The 6,007-nt window shown below is 33.2% G+C and overlaps 1 pseudogene; it reads left to right on the top strand.

Annotated features, from left to right (window-relative positions):
• Nucleotides 1–4,269: 4,269 nt before the first annotated feature.
• On the top strand, nucleotides 4,270–4,388 carry LOC118608197 (annotated as a pseudogene).
• The last annotated feature ends 1,619 nt before the right edge of the window (nucleotides 4,389–6,007 follow it).

Below are 6,007 nucleotides of genomic sequence, written 5' to 3'. Positions count from 1 at the left end.
CTATATAATTCCATTTGTATGAAATTCTAAAAAGGGTAGCACTAATAATCTAAGGTTAAAAACATCAGAAAAGTGACTGTTTCTTAGAATCAAGGTGGAGGCATGAATTGACGGGGAAGGGGACTGAGGGAATTTTCTAGGGTGATAGTTATGTTACATGTCTTTAATAGAGTTTGGGCTACACAGGTGTATACATATATCAAAACTCCTCAAATGGTACCCTTAAGATTTGTGAATTTCACTGTATATAAAATTTACTTCAAAATAAAGACCTCTAAGTAAGTGCTGAACTCTTTTACTAATAAGCTAGCTGAAATGTTTAGGCTAAGTATACTGGTGTCTGTAGCTTACTTAGAAATGTGTTAAAATATGAGATATTAGTGGATAGATAGATGAAGAGATGGGTAGATATATTATAAAATAAGTATAGGAAAACATCAATTATAGAATCTTTGTGGTGGACATATGTGGGTTCATTTTACAAATTTTCAACTTTTCTCTATATTTGAAAATTTTTATAATAAAATGTTGGGAAAAGCATGAAATGAGAGAGATGAAATAAAGTTGGTAAAAATGTCAATGACTTGCAGCAAGGGAGCAGTTAATGGATTCATTATGCCCTTCTCTCTACTTTGTATATTTTGAAATTTTTCATAATAAAAAGTTAAAAAGGAATTTATATGAAGAGATTATCCAAATTGAATATAAAATTATATTAAGTCATATAACTATGAATATGTATTTTCTCTCATTTTCTATATATTTAATAACAGTATCTAATTTTACCATAAAATAAGGGGGAAATGGAAAGAAGTGGGCTCAGATAGGAATCCATGGAAATTAGAAGAGAAGGTCTCAAACTAAAACTTCCAGCTCTATTGAAATATTGTTTTCATAAGTCACTTCTCTTCCCCTAAGTTCAATTCAACTCTGTATCCTGGTCAAGATATGCCTAGAAAGAGAGAATCTACCTCTTAATAGTGTGAGGAGCAGAAAAGGTAATTAATAATGAAGACTTTTGAATCACATGAAAGAACATGCTGGCCATTGGAGCCAATGTAAGCCTCCTGCAATTTTCCTTTATCTCCCTGACCCACCACAACTTGGCTTTATCTCTTCCCATGATGTTCAGGTAACATGTAAATGTGCTACTGAATAGATTGATTTTACAAATCTTAATTCTGCCAACTAGCCCTAATACCAGCAGCTCCTTCATGCTACAGATCCTCATTCCAAATTCTCAAGAAATGCCTTCACAAAACTATTAACATTATTCTCTCATTTCAAAATATAAAACTGATATAAAAATGAGCATATAAAGAAGGCCTCTGTAATAAATGTAGAATTGCCATTGAAAATACTGTTTATTATATTGTTCAGTTCCCAACTCATGTGTTTAGTTTCTCTCAGACTTCTGAAGTAAGGTTGGTCTCAATTGTTGATTTTGTATGTCTCCTTTGTTAGATAGTTGGGTAGCACTAGTTCCCTTTTTACCTTGGTTTCCAGGAAGTTTAGACTTATTGAATTCATTAAACAATAGCCTCCCTTGGCTCTATTTTCTGTTCTAATTATTCCACTCTCATCTTTCCAATCTCCATCCCAACCCTTATTCCCATTACTTTGTCCTTTCCATTTAATAATTATAGATTTTTTGGATTCATAGTACCTTAGATTTTTGTAAACTGCTCTAAGTTTGAAAGTAGGTAGATAATACATAATTTCTATAAAACTTCTAATGCTGTTACAGTTATATTACTCTAGCTCAAATTTTATCATAGTGATATTCAAGCATATTGTAGTTAAGGATGGGTTTAGCTGATATTTTGAGAAATAAAGTCCTTTGTTATATTAGGAAGCCCTCAGGAAGCAATTAAGAAGAAGCAAATTTGCACAGTTTGGAATGATTTTATTAAAACAAAAACATTGAGGCCAACTTTCAACATGCTATATTGTCCATCCATCTATGCTTTTGAATTTACGTGTGTTCTCAATTTCTCATTACAATGGTCAGAGTGATCACTGATGTGGAAACAGATCTCACTCTTCTCAACTGGCTTTTGTTAGACAGAGAATGAATCTAGGTCATCTCTCTTGGAGATACTGCTGTATCTCTGTGGTTTAGAGAGAAAAAGCCCAACAGTATGACAAAAAATTCAGCTGTCAAAGTTAATCTTTTAACTTTATCATGATTTTATAAGTGTACATTACTTAAAAGAATAAAAAGATTTCTCTACCACTGTTCATCTGGGGTAATTTATTCTTCCTAAATATACAATCAATAGAAGCTATGATTGAGCCACTGATTAAATATTCAGAAGCCCCTCAAAAAAGTTAAAACATATAAAAGCACAGAAGAAAATGACTGAATAATTATCTGACCTCGGGATAAAGAAAAGTATACTAAACTGGAAAGTAACCAAAAAATCAAGTAAAATTGCAATAGATTTGTCTACATAACAGTATAAGACTTCTACTTATCAAAATTAGAAATCAAATAATAATCTGGGAATATTATATGCAAGAAATGTGAAAGACAAAGATTAAAATCTTTAATCTACGAAGAGCTCACAGGAATTAAAATAAATTAAGAAAATGGCACGATCAAAAAATTCTTCCAATATGAAAATGAAAATTGGAAATAAATACCTGAAAAACTAGTCACACTATTGGCAATAAAAATATAAAATGAAGCAATAAGATTTTTTTGTCTTTTAAAATAACCCTGGTTTTTAAATAAGGATATACTTAATACTGGTGAAGGTGCATTAAAAGAATCTCAGTCACAGCAGCCAGGAATAGGGACTGATGCCATCTTTTTCATAGGACAATTTGATATGTTTCCAGAGCCTCAAAAATATTAATTTTCTTTTTCTTGATAATTTTACTCCTAGGCATATATCCTAATAACCAGAAACATGAACATATGTTCAGAGATTTATGTATAATAATATTCAACTATTATTTATATCAATTTGTAATGAAAGGAAACCTAAATTATACATCATTTTATTGAATTATAAACTAAAGTCAATAATAATTATGCACAGAATGGAATATTATAAAATCATTTTACTGAAAAAAACTTAGTGAGAAACTGCTTAATATGTATTTTTATGGAAAAAAAGCATATAAAGCATTATAAAAGATTTAAAGACTGCAAAATTATATCTGAAACATGGAAAAAAACATGCTAAAATGTTATCTCCGGGTAACAAGATTATAAGTGATTGTTACATTGTTCTTTATATTTTTCCAGGAATGTAATAATTTCATTATCTGAAAGTACTACTAAAAAAAATCCTGGTAGAACCCCTCATGTTTTCAATCTTTAACTCTTCCTCACATCATAAGAACATGTCTATTTTTTTGAGCTAATACTTGCTACTTTATGTGATTACAGAAATAACATTTCTCATATTTCTGCTGCCCTCATAATACTTTCGTTTACACTGGTAAAAAGGTCATCTTAATCTCTATATCTTGAATGTCAAATTGGATTCTGTGAGGACAGAAAAGCACTGTAATAAAAGTAATGTTAAATTGTTCTGGAAACTCACAAAAGAATAGAATGCTACCAGAAATAAAATATTGGCCAAAAAACATTTCAAGAGGGAAAATGACATATTGCTTTATAAATTTAAGTCTGAAGCTACACAGGCTCTGTATTTTCACTTTGGTACATGGCTTGTAATTATAATATGGTGGTACTTTGGCAGATCACTTAGTTATTGCTGTGTAACGAACTACCACAAAACAGAAGGACTTAGAAAACCATCATTTATTTAGTTTACAATGGGCAATTTTGGCTGGGCTCAGCTGAGCAGTGCTTGTAGCCTTAGCTGGGCTTATTCCTTTGTCTGCGGTCAGATACCAGGTCACCAGAGGAAGGTTGGTCTAGAGTGGCTTGAGCTGGAATGGTTTGTCTCTATTCCCATTCTCCAACAGGGGAGTCCAGGTATGTTCTTATGTTGCAGGCCGAAGCCCAAGAGGGAGAGCAGAAGTAAGACTATTTGTGGCCAAAGCTTGGAACTGACACGTCATTTCTGCTTCACTCTAGTGGCGAGTCATTCCAAGGCTAGCTCAGATTCAGAGGAAGAAGAAACAGATACCATGTTTCAACTATCATAAGAAGAGCTGCAAAGTCTCACTTCGAGGATACCAGAGAGTGATGAATTGTGTTCTTTTACAGTATACCACATTAGGTTATGACATCTAGGCCCAAATACCCCATTTTACTAATAAGCATGATTACCTAAGTTTAAAAGATCTGTCTATGACCATGCCACCCTGAACAAGCCTGATCCCATCTGATCTCGGAAGCTAAGCAGAGTCAGGCCTGGTTAGTACTTGGATGGGAGACCACCTAGGAAGACCAGGTGCCGTAGGTGTAAAAAATAAAAAAAAATAAGGGATTGTAAACTGACAAGGTCCTTGCAATCTGTGAGGTCAACCAAGGATTGCCTCGCCTAAAAATAAAATAAAATAAATAAAATATATGACAGCTAGGAATCAGATTTTCTCTACAATCCTTAGCAAAAAATAGAAGCATGTATCTTCCTAAATTTTAGCTAGGTCATTATATACAACCGAGGCATTGAGTATTCCTTTCTAAATGCCATTCTTTGCAAACTTGATTGCCTACTTTCTAAAAACAAAAAATTGGAAAAACCCTCCCTTTTTTATTTTATAAGTGCATTTAATTTTTGTCAAAGTCGTACTTGCACAGGGTAAAAGGTCAAGTAGTATTTATAAGCTTTTAACAAAACAGACTGCTACCTTATTTCAAATCTTCTGTCCCAATCCACAAACACATAAGACAGTCATATTTCCCGGAGGCAACCTCTTTATACTTTTCTTGCTGTTTCTTCTCCTTTTGAAATAATATGCATATATATTTTTCATTTTCAGTTTTTTATTTTTATTTATTTATTTTAACTTTATTTTATTAGTTTCAAGTATACAATACATTGGTAAGACATTTATATAGTTTATAAAACAATCCCCAAAATTGCTCTAATTTTTAAAATTCTTCTATGTTAGACATTAGATATATTGTTTGTTGCAAGCAACATAATCGACTCACAGATATGTCCCCTGTCCTAATTCCTGGAACCTCTGAATTTGTTACCTAACATGGCAAAAGGGACTTTGTAAATGTGACTAAAGTTAAGGACCTTGAGATGGAGAGAATAATCCTAAATTATGTGGGTGGGCCCAATTTAATTTTATGAGTCTCTAAAGGTGTAAGAGAAAGACTGAAGAGGGAATCAGAAATAGATGTGAGAAAGGCCTGCTGCTCCTCCCTTATCCTTCCCCCTCCCCCCTGCCAGTTTTGAAGGTAGAGAAAGGGAGCCCTGAGCCAAGGAATGTGGTGATGTCTAGAAGCTGGAAACAGACTTAAGCTTACAACCACTAATAAAACAGGGACCTCAGTTCTATAACTACAAGAAACTGAATTCTGCCAATAGCCCAAATGAGCAGGAAATGAATTCTTCCCTAGAGCCTCCAGAAAGAAACGCAGCCTGCTAATACCTGGATTTTATTTCAGAGAGACCCATGCTGGACTTTTGACCTCAGAACTATAAGAACAAATTTGCATTATTTCAAGCTACTAAGTTTCTGGTAAATTTGTTGCAACAGCAATAGAAAACTCATATAGGTATTGACTTCCTTTTAAAATAGATGAGGATTTTAGTTTTTTCATACTGTGCGTTGTCTCCTTTCCTGCTTGATAGTGATATCACAGGTTTTTAGTTAAGTTTATATTCTGCATTTTAACATTATTAGGATATTGTAAAGAATGTTCACACGTGAACCAAGAAATGTACGATTACATTGCCTTTAACACACAACTCTTCCTATGTCACCTCCACCCCCACGCACAACTTTTCTGGTATTAATGTCTGCTTATTTTGCTTATATTTTTAAAGCTCAAGAATAACAGAAATTTATTTCTCACAGTTCGGAAGGCTGAGAAATCTGAGATTAGGTTGCCAGCATGGTTGTG

The sequence above is a fragment of the Rousettus aegyptiacus genome, unplaced genomic scaffold (genome assembly GCF_014176215.1).
Source record: "Rousettus aegyptiacus isolate mRouAeg1 unplaced genomic scaffold, mRouAeg1.p scaffold_m13_p_9, whole genome shotgun sequence".
In the NCBI taxonomy this organism is placed as follows: Eukaryota; Metazoa; Chordata; class Mammalia; order Chiroptera; family Pteropodidae; genus Rousettus; species Rousettus aegyptiacus.
This window is presented reverse-complemented; position numbering and strand designations above follow the sequence as displayed.